The sequence below is a fragment of the Canis aureus genome, chromosome 9 (genome assembly GCF_053574225.1).
Source record: "Canis aureus isolate CA01 chromosome 9, VMU_Caureus_v.1.0, whole genome shotgun sequence".
Classification (NCBI taxonomy): domain Eukaryota; kingdom Metazoa; phylum Chordata; class Mammalia; order Carnivora; family Canidae; genus Canis; species Canis aureus.
Window position 1 is genome coordinate 19,068,291 of NC_135619.1, and position 15,853 is coordinate 19,084,143.

General features: G+C 38.5%; 1 protein-coding gene across 3 annotated transcripts in view; it reads left to right on the forward strand.

The window, feature by feature from the left end:
* MIPOL1 (mirror-image polydactyly 1) overlaps window positions 1-15,853 on the forward strand; it is a 325,308-nt gene that overhangs the window by 41,397 nt on the left and 268,058 nt on the right. For all 3 annotated transcript variants that reach the window (XM_077909072.1, XM_077909071.1, XM_077909070.1), the window contains exon 3: window positions 14,736-14,824. The gene's annotated coding sequence lies outside the window, so the exon portion shown is untranslated. The remainder of the gene's footprint in view (window positions 1-14,735; window positions 14,825-15,853) is intronic.

The following is a 15,853-nucleotide window of genomic DNA, read 5'->3' on the forward strand; positions in this document are numbered from 1 at the left end:
GAGAGAGAGAGGCAGAGACACAGGCAGAGGGAGAAGCAGGCTCCATGCAGGGAGCCTGATGTGGGACTCGATCCAGGTCTCCAGGATCACACCTTGGGCAGGTGCTTAACTGCTGAGCCACCCAGGGATCCCTAGATCTTAAAATTTTTATCACAACAAAAAAAGTTTAACTCTGTTTGTTGATAGATGTTAACTAGACATTGTGATCATTTGTAATGATATATACAAATATTGAATCATGTTGTACACCTGTAACTAATTTTATATGTCAATTATATCTTAAACCCTGATTAAGCAAAATAGATTCTTTTTTTTTGTCTTTTCCATTTTGTACTGTATCAGCTACAATGAATAGTAAAATATACATATGTGTATATATATAAGTTTGCATGTTTACATTTATAAAAAAACTGTCCATACCAAGTGTTAGACCATGGAACATCTGGAACTCTCATACATGGCTGGTAGATGTATAAAATAGTATAACCACTTTAGGAAACAGTTTGGCTATATCTTAAAGTTAGTATGATCCATCAGTTCCACTCTGGAACTGAGAGAATTGAAAACCTATGTCTACAAAAAGGCTTATAAAAAAACAAACAAACAAACAAAAAAAACAAAAAGGCTTGTACCAGCATATTTGTTACTGTTTTATTCATAGCAGTCAACAATTAGAAACAACCCAAATATTGTTAATAGGTGAATGGATAAACAAATTGCAGTATGTTCACACAATACAATAGAGTATTACTGAGCAATAGGAAGGAACTACTCTTTTATACAACATCAATGAATTTCAAAAGTTTATGCGAAATGAAAGAAAGCATTCAGATACAGAAGAATATTGTCAGGAGCTCAGATGAGCTGGAGAAAGCTGATTGACTAGGTGTCAGAGTTGCAGTTTAAAACAATAAGCTGGGACACCTGAATGGCTCAGTGGTTGACTGTCTGCCTTTGACTCAAGTCATGATCCCAGGGTCCTGGGATCGAGTCCCACATCAGGCTCACTGCAGGGAGCCTGCTTTTCTCTCTCCCTATGTCTCTGACTCTTATCTGTGTCTCTCATGAATAAATAAATAAAATCATAAATAAATTAACTGAAATGAAATTAACTGTCAAGCCTTTCATCACTTTGTATGATAGTATAAGCAAGAGACTAAATGGAGAAAGCACTAACCTCCCCACTGTTCCATTTTTTACCATGAAATGGTGCACCCATTTTAGGGTCAGGTGGATGAGCACAGACATAGGTATCATCTCACTGCCTAGGGAACCCCAAATGAAAAACTCCTGTAATTTTATGGGCCCAAGTTGGCCAGTAGGAGGTTCAGAGGGTAGAGGTGGAGCACAGGGAGGAGGGAGAGAGTAAAGGACTTAGGAGTGGAAAAGTACTGTTCACTGAGCCAAAGTGGAGAAAAGTACCTTATCTTCCCAGCCCTTTATGGAGGTCTCCTGAGGATGGGTCCAGATAAAGACATCTCTGAGTGGCCAGAAATGCAGGTGTGCTTCAGAGCATGGCCAACCAGGGGGGCTTGAGTTCTTAACTGCAACTCCCTGTAGAGACTGCAAACATTGGTTGTGCAGTCTAGTGTGGGGAGGGCAGCTTCTCCCTGTGAGGCCTGCCAGATGAAAGCTTTGTAATTGCCTGTAGTTAGGTTTACAAAATCACAGATTGGTTTTTGGCCAGGAGCTGAACTCCTCAAGTATATGTTGTATGAGCCCATTTATACAAAACTCTGGAAGTAGCATCTAATTTATATAGTAAAGAAACACAGATTAGTGATTGCCTAGGATTGAAGAGTAGGGTAGACTTATTGCAAAGGGGCATGAGGCAACTTTTTATTTTTTTAATTTTTAAAAAATTTTTTAAAAGATTTTATTTATTCATGAGAGAGAGAGAGAGAGAGAGGGAGGCAGAGACACAGGCAGAGGGAGAAGCAGGCTCCATGCAGGGAGCCCCACTCGGGATTCGATCCTGGGACTCCAGGATCGTGCTCTGGGTCAAAGGCAGGCGCTAAACCGCTGAGCCACCCAGGGATCCCCAGGCAACTTTTTAATGGTGTTTTTTTTGTTGTACCATTGTAGATGGTCGTCAAAACTCACCAAATGTACACTTAAAATTGATGCAGTTTTACGTGATGCAAATTATATCTCAAAGTTGATTTTAAAGGTAAAGAAAATTAAAAATGGTTTGGTTCAATCCTAAGTGTACTGTTGAAAATATTTATATGTTTACTACAACTCGCAATTTTTAACTATAGGTTATGAAAAGGACTGTAGTATAGATATGTGAAGCTATATGGGTTGAGTCAGGGTAATTTGTTTGCATGATTTTATCCAGGCAGCTAAAAAAGAAAGTAGTAATGGAAAGAATCTTTTTTTTTTTTTTTAATTTATTTTTTATTGGTGTTCAATTTACTAACATACAGAATAACACCCAGTGCCCGTCACCAATTCACTCCCACCCCCCGCCCTCCTCCCCTTCTACCACCCCTAGTTCGTTTCCCAGAGTTAGCAGTCTTTACGTTCTGTCTCCCTTTCTGATATTTCCCACACATTTCTTCTCCCTCCCTTCTCCCTTCCCTTATTTTCCCTTTCACTATTATTTATATTCCCCAAATGAATGAGAACATATAATGTTTGTCCTTCTCCGACTGACTTACTTCACTCAGCATAATACCCTCCAGTTCCATCCACGTTGAAGCAAATGGTGGGTATTTGTCATTTCTAATAGCTGAGTAATATTCCATTGTATACATAAACCACATCTTCTTTATCCATTCATCTTTCGTTGGACACCGAGGGTCCTTCCACAGTTTGGCTATCGTGGCCATTGCTGCTATAAACATCGGGGTGCAGGTGTCCCGGCGTTTCATTGCATTTGTATCTTTGGGGTAAATCCCCAACAGTGCAATTGCTGGGTCGTAGGGCAGGTATATTTTTAACTGTTTGAGGAACCTCCACACAGTTTTCCACAGTGGCTGCACCAGTTCACATTCCCACCAACAGTGTAAGAGGGTTCCCTTTTCTCCGCATCCTCTCCAACATTTGTTGTTTCCTGCCTTGTTAATATTCCCCATTCTCACTGGTGTGAGGTGGTATCTCATTGTAGTTTTGATTTGTATTTCCCTGATGGCAAGTGATGCAGAACATTTTCTCATATGCATGTTGGCCATGTCTATGTCTTCCTCTGTGAGATTTCTGTTCATGTCTTTTGCCCATTTCAGGATTGGATTGTTTGTTTCTTTGGTGTTGAGTTTAATAAGTTCTTTATAGATCTTGGAAACTAGCCCTTTATCTGATATGTCATTTGCAAATATCTTCTCCCATTCTGTAGGTTGTCTTTGAGTTTTGTTGACTGTATCCTTTGCTGTGCAAAAGCTTCTTATCTTGATGAAGTCCCAATAGTTCATTTTTGCTTTTGTTTCTTTTGCCTTCGTGGATGTATCTTGCAAGAAGTTACTATGGCCGAGTTCAAAAAGGGTGTTGCCTGTGTTCTTCTCTAGGATTTTGATGGAATCTTGTCTCACATTTAGATCTTTCATCCATTTTGAGTTTATCTTTGTGTATGGTGAAAGAGAGTGGTCTAGTTTCATTCTTCTGCATGTGGATGTCCCATTTTCCCAGCACCATTTATTGAAGAGACTGTCTTTCTTCCAATGGATAGTCTTTCCTCCTTTATCGAATATTAGTTGCCCATAAAGTTCAGGGTCCACTTCTGGATTCTCTATTCTGTTCCACTGATCTATGTGTCTGTTTTTGTGCCAGTACCACACTGTCTTGATGACCACAGCTTTGTAGTACAACCTGAAATCTGGCATTGTGATGCCCCCAGATATGGTTTTCTTTTTTAAAATTCCCCTGGCTATTCGGGGTCTTTTCTGATTCCACACAAATCTTAAAATAATTTGTTCTAACTCTCTGAAGAAAGTCCATGGTATTTTGATAGGGATTGCATTAAACGTGTATATTGCCCTGGGTAACATTGACATTTTCACAATATTAATTCTGCCAATCCATGAGCATGGAATATTTTTCCATCTCTTTGTGTCTTCCTCAATTTCTTTCAGAAGTGTTCTATAGTTTTGAGGGTATAGATCCTTTACATCTTTGGTTAGGTTTATTCCTAGGTATCTTATGCTTTTGAGTGCAATTGTAAATGGGATTGACTCCTTAATTTCTCTTTCTTCAGTCTCATTGTTAGTGTATAGAAATGCCACTGACTTCTGGGCATTGATTTTGTATCCTGCCACACTACCGAATTGCTGTATGAGTTCTAGCAATCTTGGGGTGGAGACTTTTGGCTTTTCTATGTAGAGTATCATGTCATCGGCGAAGAGGGAGAGTTTGACTTCTTCTTTGCCAATTTGAATGCCTTTAATGTCTTTTTGTTGTCTGATTGCTGAGGCTAGGACTTCCAGTACTATGTTGAACAGCAGTGGTGAGAGTGGACATCCCTGTCTTGTTCCTGATCTTAGGGGAAAGGCTCCTAGTGCTTCCCCACTGAGAATGATATTTGCTGTGGGCTTTTCATAGATGGCTTTTAAGATGTCGAGGAATGTTCCCTCTATCCCTACATTCTGAAGAGTTTTGATCAGGAATGGATGCTGTATTTTGTCAAATGCTTTCTCTGCATCTAATGAGAGGATCATATGGTTCTTGGTTTTTCTCTTGCTGATATGATGAATCACATTGATTGTTTTACGGGTGTTGAACCAGCCTTGTGTCCCAGGGATAAATCCTACTTGGTCATGGTGAATAATTTTCTTAATGTACTGTTGGATCCTATTGGCCAGTATCTTGTTGAGAATTTTTGCATCCATGTTCATCAGGGATATTGGTCTGTAATTCTCCTTTTTGGTGGGGTCTTTGTCTGGCTTTGGAATTAAGGTGATGCTGGCTTCATAGAACGAATTTGGAAGTACTCCATCTCTTTCTATCTTTCCAAACAGCTTTAGGAGAATAGGTATGATTTCTTCTTTAAACGTTTGATAAAATTCCCCTGGGAAGCCATCTGGCCCTGGACTCTTGTGTCTTGGGAGGTTTTTGATGACTGCTTCAATTTCCTCCCTGGTTATTGGCCTGTTCAGGTTTTCTATTTCTTCCTGTTCCAGTTTTGGTAGTTTGTGGCTTTCCAGGAATGCGTCCATTTCTTCTAGATTGCCTAATTTATTGGCGTATAGCTGTTCATAATATGTTTTTACAATTGTTTGTATTTCCTTGGTGTTGGTAGTGATCTCTCCTTTCTCATTCATGATTTTATTAATTTGAGTCTTCTCTCTCTTCTTTTTAATAAGGCTGGCCAATGGTTTATCTATCTTATTAATTCTTTCAAAGAACCAACTCCTGGTTCTGTTGATCTGTTCCACAGTTCTTCTGGTCTCGATTTCGTTGAGTTCTGCTCGAATCTTTATTAACTCCCTTCTTCTCTTGGGTGTAGGATCTATTTGCTGTTTTTTCTCTAGCTCCTTTATGTGTAAGGTTAACTTTTGTATTTGAGTTCTTTCCAGTTTTTGAATGGATGCTTGTATTGCGATGTATTTCCCCCTTAGGACTGCTTTTGCTGCATCCCAAAGATTTTGAACGGTTGTATCTTCATTCTCATTAGTTTCCATGAATCTTTTTAATTCTTCCTTAATTTCCTGGTTGACCCTTTTATCTTTTAGCAGGATGGTCCTTAACCTCCACATGTTTGAGGTCCTTCCAAACTTCTTGTTGTGATTTAGTTCTAATTTCAAGGCATTATGGTCCGAGAATATGCAGGGGACAATCCCAATCTTTTGGTATCGGTTCAGACCCGATTTGTGTCCCAATATGTGGTCTATTCTGGAGAAAGTTCCATGTGCGCTTGAGAAGAATGTGTATTCAGTTGAGTTTGGATGTAAAGTTCTGTAGATATCTGTGAAATCCATCTGGTCCAGTGTATCATTTAAAGCTCTCATTTCTTTGGAGATGTTGTGCTTAGAAGACCTATCGAGTATAGAAAGAGCTAGATTGAAGTCACCAAGTATAAGTGTATTATTATCTAAGTATTTCTTCACTTTGGTTAATAATTGATTTATATATTTGGCAGCTCCCACATTCGGAGCATATATATTGAGGATTGTTAAGTCCTCTTGTTGAATAGATCCTTTAAGTATGATATAGTGTCCCTCTTCATCTCTCACTACAGTCTTTGGGGTAAATTTTAGTTTATCTGATATAAGGATGGCTACCCCTGCTTTCTTTTGAGGACCATTCGAATGGTAAATGGTTCTCCAACCTTTTATTTTCAGGCTGTAGGTGTCCTTCTGTCTAAAATGAGTCTCTTGTAGACAGCAAATAGATGGGTCCTGCTTTTTTATCCAGTCTGAAACCCTGCGCCTTTTGATGGGGTCATTAAGCCCGTTCACATTCAGAGTTACTATTGAGAGATATGAGTTTAGTGTCATCATGATATCTATTCAGTCTTTGTTTTTGTGGACTGTTCCACTGAACTTCTTCTTAAAGGGGAATTTTAAGAGCCCCCCTTAAAATTTCTTGCAGAGCTGGTTTGGAGGTCACATATTCTTTTAGTTGCTGCCTGTCTTGGAAGCTCTTTATCTCTCCTTCCATTTTGAATGAGAGCCTTGCTGGATAAAGTATTCTTGGTTGCATGTTCTTCTCATTCAGGACCCTGAATATATCCTGCCAGCCCTTTCTGGCCTGCCAGGTCTCTGTGGAGAGGTCTGCTGTTACCCTAATACTCCTCCCCATAAAAGTCAGGGATTTCTTGTTTCTTGCTGCTTTAAGGATCTTCTCCTTATCTTTGGAATTTTCAAGCTTCACAATTAAATGTCGAGGTGTTGAACGGTTTTTATTGATTTTAGGGGGGGATCTCTCTATTTCCTGGATCTGAATGCCTGTTTCCCTTCCCAGATTAGGAAAGTTTTCAGCTATGATTTGTTCAAATACATATTCTGGCCCTCTGTCCCTTTCGGCGCCCTCGGGAACCCCAATTAAACGTAGGTTTTTCTTCCTCAGGCTGTCGTTTATTTCCCTTAATCTATCTTCATGGTCTTTTAATTGTTTGTCTCTTTTTTCCTCAGTTTCCCTCTTTGCTATCAACTTGTCTTCTATGTCACTCACTCGTTCTTCCACCTCGTTAACCCTCGTCGTTAGGACTTCTAGTTTGGATTGCATCTCATTCAATTGATTTTTAATTTCTGCCTGATTAGCTCTAAATTCTGCAGTCATGAAGTCTCTTGAGTCCTTTATACTTTTTTCTAGAGCCACCAGTAGCTGTATAATAGTGCTTCTGAATTGGCTTTCTGACATTGAATTGTAATCCAGATTTTGTAACTCTGTGGGAGAGAGGACTGTTTCTGATTCTTTCTTTTGAGGTGAGGTTTTCCTTCTAGTCATTTTGCTCAGTGCAGAGTGGCCACAAGCAAGTTATTGGGAAAAAGAGAAAAAGAGAGGAGAGAAAGAAGGAAAGAAAAGAGAAAGAGAAAAAAAAGGGAAGAAAAAAAAAACGAAAAAAAAAAGAAAAAAAAAGAAGAAAAAGAGAAAGAAAAAGAAAGGAGAAAAAAAGGGGGTGGAGGAAGGAAACAAATCAAAAAGCAAAACAAAAACAAACAAACAAACAAACAAAAGAACCACGGGGCAGTATCTTCTGATTCTGTGTACTTTTAAGTCCCTTGGCTTCTCCTGAAGTTGTCAGTCTAGCTGGTGTTCTGGGGGAGGGGCCTGTTGTGCTGATTTTCAGGTGTTAGCACTTGGGGGAGCTGCTCTGCCCCCCGCCTGGTGCAGGGCTCAGTGGGGGTTGTTTACCCCGTGAGGCCGCAGGAGGAACAGCCCCAGTGGCGGGGCAGCTCTGGAAACCTGGATTCAGCTCCGGCAGGAACTCCGTCTGCAGGGCCTGGAGGCTCCGGGGCGGGGCCGCTGCTCTGCTCAGCTGGGGCAGGAGCGTCCTCGCTGTCCTGGGCCCTCCCGGCCTCTGCCTGTCCCGGGGGAGGCCGGATCCTGGGCTGTGTCCCGGCGCCCTGTGCTCTGGGGCCTGCGCTGGTGGATTCGCGCTCCCGGGCTGCACAGCCCCCTCCGCGGAGCCGCCCCCGAGCCCCCCGAGCTGCTCCCGCCCCGCAGCCCCCTCCGCGGAGCCGCCCCCGAGCCACCCCCGAGCTGCTCCCGCCCCGCAGCCCCCTCCGCGGAGCCGCCCCCGAGCCCCCCGAGCTGCTCCCGCCCCGCAGCCCCCTCCGCGGAGCCGCCGCCCGAGCCCCCCGAGCTGCTCCGGGTCCCGCCGTGCGCGCTGCAGCCCTTAGGGAGCTCGGCGCACTCTCCTGGGCGCGTAGTTGCTCTGTTAGTGTCCCCGGGAGCCCGAGGAGATCCTCGCCCTCCTGGGTCCTGCTCCAATTCCCTGGGAGCCCCTCTCCGCCCGGGAAGGTCGGTGCAGCTCCTGCTCCTCCGGGCCGGGGCTCTCCTGTCCTGGGGACACTCGCCCCGGCCTCAGCCCGGCTCCTCGCGGGCCCCTCCCCCTTGGAGGCCTTTGTTCCTTTATTTCTTTTTCCCCGTCTTCCTACCTTGATAGAAGCGCGAACTCTTCTCACTGTTGCATTCCAGGTGTTCTCTTTTTAAATCTCAGGCCGAATTCATAGATTTTCAGGATAATTTGAAGGTTTTCTAGGTAGTTTGGTGGAGACAGGTGATTTGGGGACCCTGCTCTTCCGCCATCTTGCTCCTCCCCCCAGTAATGGAAAGAATCTTGACTATTCTTTGAAATTTGTTTTCTTATTAAACTGATACTCTTTTTATACTTAGTTTACAGTGCATCACCGTTATAAAACTTTATCATAAAAAAACTTTTATCATACAATGTTATGAAGCAATAAAACTCTTGTGTCTTAAAACATGCCAGTGTTTTTTATATTGTAGTAAAATGTACATAAGATTTTAACAGGGATCCCTGGGTGGCGCAGCGGTTTAGCGCCTGCCTTTGGCCCGGGGCGCGATCCTGGAGACCCGGGATCGAATCCCATATCGGGCTCCCGGTGCATGGAGCCTGCTTCTCCCTCTGCCTGTGTCTCTGCTTCTCTCTCTCTCTGTGTGACTATCATAAATAAATAAAAATTAAAAAAAAAGATTTTAACAATTTTTAAGTGTATAGTTAAATGTCATTAAGTGCATTCACATTGTTATACAACTGTCATCCCTATGCATCTCCAGAATATTGTATTTGCCTTTTACTTAGGAGTCAAATTTCTATAAGATTTGTTATAAAATCTTTTGTCCAGTTCTTTTGAAATATACTTCCATATTTCTGTATAACATGTTAATATTGCTACTTCTTGATTCCCTTACCCCAGTCTTATCACAATTCCAAGACTTCCTGAAGCTGTCAAAGGTAGGGAAGATGTTTATCAGTCATGTTCTAGGACAGAAACACACGCACGCCATGCACACACACACACACACACACACACCCTAGGTATTCCAAGCAGAAAGGGCCTTTATTATAGGGAATTGTAGCTTATAAAATTATTCCAAGTACTAGAACAGAAGTCAGAGACTCTCTCTAGACCATGATTTACGGTCATGATATAATTGTTGCAGTCTAATGAGCTGCTGCTGCGACCACCACAGCTGTCTGTCATACCAGGAGGTTCATACTAGACATTAGACCTCAGAATCTCTGCCACTGGAAATATTCATGTCTGGCTGACTTTACATGCTGAAAGCAGACCGATGACCTCTATCTTACTTTCTCCTTCCATGTCTGGCTGGAGTACATCTACTTGGTAAAATCTTTTTTTACGTCAGACCATGAGCTGCAAAGAGACTATATAGAATGTAATTTTTAGCTGTTTACCTCTTCCGAATGGAAACGAAGGGTGAAAGTTGGGAGAGCCAATCCAAGTAACTACTATAAGGGGATAGGTCTCTCTGATACTTCTGCCCCTGGTACACACACCTTCACTCTCTGTTTTCTCAAGCTTCTAATATAGTTATATTATAATTATTTAGAAAGATATACAGTGTTTACATTATTATGGTCATGTAGATGCTAATCATAACTAATACATTTATTATATTTTTATTATTTTCCCTTCTTTCTCCCTTGCACAGCTTTTTGCTATTGTATTTATTTTGTGGCTTAGTTTTTTGTATATTTTTTATTGATTTAATCCCAAACTCTCTTATCACTTATTTGAATCTCTTTTGAGGATCTTAGGTAGTTAACTTTTTCACCTAATTTGGCAGGTGCCTTGTGAATGGCTATGACATTGAGCAGGTGGTTGGAGATTATCAGGTTGCTATTTAAGAAAGGGGAACGTCAGCTTATTTGAACTTTAACCTTTAAGCCAATTTGGTCTCAACATTTTCATAGACTACTTGGCTTCAAGTCCCACTCTGTTATAGTTTGATTTTGACATGAGAATGTTTACCCTTTCTTCCTTTTGAGCTTATTTGTGGTTTAAAATATATATTTAAAAATATTTTTGTCGGGGGGGCACCTCGGTGGCTGAGTCAGTAAAGAATGACTCTTGATTTCTGCTCAGGTCATAATATCAGGGTTGTGAGATCAAGCCCCAAGTTGGGCTCCACACTGGGTATGGAGCCTGCTTCAGCCTCTCTCTTTCTCCCTACCTCCCTACCCACCCACCCCCACTCTCCATCTCTCTCTCAAAAAAATAAAATAAAATAAAATTGTTTTCGTATTTTAAAGTTTGAAATGGTAGATATCAGGAGACATTCCAGCAAATGCTCAGTTATTTCAATCAGAATGAATTTGGGTTTGTATTTCCTCAAAATAAAAAGGTAAAAAAAAAAACTGAGGGTAGGACCTGATTTGTGACTATCATTTCACCTTAAAGATTACAGATATACTTATTTCTTTCACTGATATGAAGAGTTATTATTTAGTAAAATAATTTTATTTTGTGATGAAGTATAAAATTTACCTAAATTTGTTGGTTCAGGTATATAGACTTAACACTCTTAAATGGTGACAAGTGTTGAAATTTTGAGACATAGTGTTAATAGTCTTTTTTTTTTTTTTTTTTTTTTTTGGTGTTATAGTCTTTATCACTGTTTCTGCTTCTGAGTCCTCTCTGTAGGTCATCTTTGTTAGAATTATTATGCCTTTAAAAGAAATATGACTCTTTTACAAATGGGAAACATCCCCAGGAATAGAAGTAAATATTTTGTAAAGTAAAATTGGAGAGTATTTCAAATTTATGTAGTTATGACTCTAGCAAATGATAAACCTGGTTACTTATTTTGCAAGTCAGTAGCAGTAGCTAACTAGGATGTTGCTTCAGGGTATAGCAGATGGCCTCTAAGTAGTTTGGTGAGGAAAATGTTTGCTAAAGGTGACAGAGTGTACCTACACTGTTTCCCATATGCACTAGGTCATTGGTAACATAAGGTCTTAGCTTCAGGAAGTTGTTAAATTTAAGGTCAGGGAGTAATTCCAAAGCATTTTAATAAATAAAGTACATATCCCTTAGCCGATAATATTTTCTTTATGGTTGCTGCATGCTAAGATGAAATTTGTAGGTTTTTTCTAGACAGCATGCAGTATAGAATCCGTGTTGGGAGTGTGTATGTGTGTGTATATATACATATATATATTTATGAAAGATGTGCAGTACCTTTTACATGATACATTGGATGTGTATATATCAGGCATGAGATTGACGGGGTTTTGATGACATTCTTATATAAAATGGAACACTCATTGTTGATCCTGTGAAAAATTATTTAATAGCTTTTGCTAACAAGCAAAAAATGCTGTATATTCTCTGATTTTACAATATGTGTTTTAAACTATTTAACATGGAAATCATAAATATACAAGAATCAAGAAACAATAATTCATATGTACGCACTACACAACTTCAACAGTTGTCTTTCATGGTTCATGTTAGTTATTTTTGTTTCATCTTATTCTGCCTGCCTTATGAATCCTATTCCCCTTTTCCTCCCCCAATCTCCACTCAACCCTACTCCCACCCCAGGATGATACACTTAAGTTTGTTACATACTTCCACTAGGAGTCTTATAATGTTTGATTGCTGTTTTGTAATACTTTGAATATTTATGGCAGTTTTGATTTCTCTTCATTTTCTTTTCAGTTTATAAAAGATTTTCTTACACAATTAGTAGTGCAAAATGCCAAATTGTTTAGATAGCTATTTTGTAGTAATCAGTACTACAAAATATAAGACAGTAAAAGTCTTATATTTTAAAATGAAAGATTATCAGTGTCTTGAAAAATGTCTTTTAAGAAAATTAAAATCAAAAAAATAAAAAAGAAAAAAAAAGAAAATTAAAATCACACTGCTTGATTTATTTAATACTTAGAACACTGTACAGTTGTGTTACTATTAATTTTATAAGCAGTATTTTAAATTCAATTGATTTGCCATTAGAGATTTTTTTAAAATGTGTTTTCTAAAACAGATTTTTAGTAAACATGTACTGATCCTAAGAAACTCTTTATAATGTGATGAAGAAAAGAGATAGTGCAATACTTACATATAATTTATAGTTGAAATTATAATTTCAAATGCAAGAAGAATAAAAATGTTTCTTGAAGGAAATTGCTATACACAGTTGGCTTATAGTTTTCTTTTCATACTGTATATTTATTATTTTATTATTAACTATGGAATATCTATTTTAGGACCATATTCTTGTTACATACTTTTCATCAGTGAAAACATTCAGTAAGAATAGCTCTTAAGAAATTACATGAGGGATCCCTGGGTGGCGCAGCGGTTTGGCGCCTGCCTTTGGCCCAGGGCGCGATCCTGGAGACCCGGGATTGAATCCCACATCAGGCTCCCGGTACATGGAGCCTGCTTCTCCCTCTGCCTGTGTCTCTGCCTCTCTCTCTCTCTCTCTCTCTCTCTGTGTGTGTGTGTGACTATCATAAAAAAAAAAAAAAAGAAATTACATGAGCTTTTGTAGTTCTTCAGATAAAGGTGACTGATAGCAATGACTAGAAATTAGAGCTGTAAACCTAATGTTCATTGTACTGTTTAAAGATTTTGTCCTAGTGATTGTACTTTGCAGCCTAGAAGTTGTCTTCAACATCATAATTTAAAAAAAACAAAATGTATAGTTTACATGCAGCACTGTCCATTGAGAATGATTGGGTACTGTAATTTTAGCAGGTGGCATAAACATTAATTATACAGTGTATGAATTGCTATTCACTGTTCAAAACACAAGGTATAACTGTTGTTACTGGAATATATTTGTTCTCATATATATGTCTGTTTGTAAATGTCTCAGTACAAATTCTTAAATAGCTTTTTGATAAAATCTGTTAGTAATCATATGATGCCTGATGAAATAATTAAGACTTTATGTGGTTATTTTTACTTTATTTTAGAAAGACATTTTTTGATAGTTGTTATTTCATTTGATTTCAAGTGGCTGCTCATACCAGTTGTCATTGTAGATTGATTTAACTTGCTCTTACACTTTTTTACCTTTGATATGCCAAGAACTTCAATTGGTTGTGTGGAAATGCAAGCCTTTGTGTGAAGGAGTAGGTAATTGCATCAGAACTTGGCACCCACATGAATCTTATGAAAACAGGCTGTTTGTTCCCTAGAGAAACTATTCTATAAGCTGACTTTGTTTTTATATTCTGTTCTGTGCTAGATTAAAGTGATTTAGTTTAGTTTGGCCTAGGGCAAAACGTTTCAGGATATTTTAGAAAATCCTATATCTGATTAGCACTCTGAAAATAATACTAGTTTTAAAGTTTTGCCTTTTAAAAATTTATCAATAGGCTATGCAGTGCCATTTTTGTTATCAAAGTGCCATTTGTAACTGGCACTGAAAACAGTCTCAGTGTTCCAAGTGGTATACTGTTTTGCCCTCCAAGTTTTAAAAAATGTGAGTCATTTATTTTAAACCAAATAGTTATTTCTTCCTAATTTGATATCCTTCTATGACTGTCAATAATGAGGATTAATTTATCTTTTTGATAGTAATTTCTCGATTACTAAAGCATATAGCACAGGGGAACTATGTGAGACAAACCTACAATTGTCATAATATAGAAAAAGTTATTTTTTTTAATCTTTTTTTTTTTAATTTTTATTTATTTATGATAGTCACACAGAGAGAGAGAGAGAGAGAGGCAGAGACACAGGCAGAGGGAGAAGCAGGCTCCATGCACCGGGAGCCTGATGTGGGATTCGATCCCGGGTCTCCAGGATCGCGCCCTGGGCCAAAGGCAGGCGCCAAACCGCTGCGCCACCCAGGGATCCCCAGAAAAAGTTATTTTTAATATAAACTTTCTGATCCTTAAAATCCTGAACACTAAGACTATTATAAATAGTCCCTGACTGAACAAAGAAATGTGGTTGTTTTAAGAAATATTTGCATACCTCTTAGGAAGCTCATTTTAAGCTTTTCCAAAAAATTCCTATTATCTAGTAGTTTTAATTTTAACTTTTTACTCTACTTAAACCAAGCAAGCAAGTAAACAACCATAATAAAGTATAATTATAAAAGATTAATTAGGTAATAATTTTTTCAAGTTTCAAAGGAGTCACAAAGATTATGTCCTTTTTATTCATTTTAGATCTCTCAGGTATAATAGTTACAAATAGTTTCAAAGTTTCCTATTCAATTCAAAGGTTATTAATTAATATTTAACTATTAAGTTAAAAATAATACATGTACATGTTTAAAAAATCAAATTATACAGATAGATATAAAATGAACTAAAAATACTTCCTTCTCTCATTCCTCAGTCTCCCCACCTCAACTCTTATGTCCTTTCTTCACTGGTTATAATTGCCTGTGTATTCTTTGTTACACCTATTCAAGCATGTATGCATATGTAAGTATAATTTTACATTTTTCTCTATTTTTGCTGTATTTATGTTTTGTGCCTGCATTGTTTTGGCTAAAGATGTATTTTGGGTAGGAAATTTATTTGTCTTATTCATCATTTTATATCTATCTCCTAGGATAGTATCTGACACATAATATACAAGTGCTTAATAAATGTTTATTGAAAGAATCTTCCACACGTAGTACATGCGTGCATTTGTATGATACAAACCATATAGGTTTGTTTTATGATTATACCACATTTTATTTTACCAGTTTTCTGTTGAGGATCATTTATATTAGGTCTGTTTTTCTGCTAGTCACTGATCCATCCATCCATCCATCTACCTGTCTGTCCATCAAATATATACTGAGTACTCACACTGTATGCCAAATAGCTTCTAAGAATGCAGATGAAGGAGAAAATCCAGGGCTCTGCTTGCATTAGCTTAAATATATGTAGTTGGTTGAGATATATCAAACACAATGAAATAAAACCTAAACAACTTATTATCTATATTACTGCCTTCATGAAACTATGATTGGGAAAAGAGTTTTTACTTTAGGTAGAATGACCAGGCAAAAGCAGGAAAGAAAGACGACAGCCAGCCAGACTAAATAATGAGAACAATAGTGTAGAGAGTTGGAGAAGAGAATTCTAGGCAGAGAAACTAGTAAGTATAAAAGCTCTGAGGCAAGAATAAGCTTGGTAAATTCAAGAAACAAAGAAATTCAGTATAACGAGAGCTTATTAACAAATAAATACTGCCTCAATGAGTGTCTTTGTACATAAAAATTTATTTTACATATTTTTCTAAATATTTTTAATAGTAAAACTGAGGGATCAAATAGTGTATGGATTTTAAATTTTAATAGCTATGGAGTGGAACCTCTTATTCCTTATCCTTTCTCCCTAAGCCTCTCCTTGCTCTCCCTGGCTCTGAAGAACTTGGGTTGTCTAGAGCTGAGTAAGGAATGGGCTGTGACAGGCACAGTGAGGGCAAGGAATTCTATTTGGAAGAGAATGTGCTGGGAA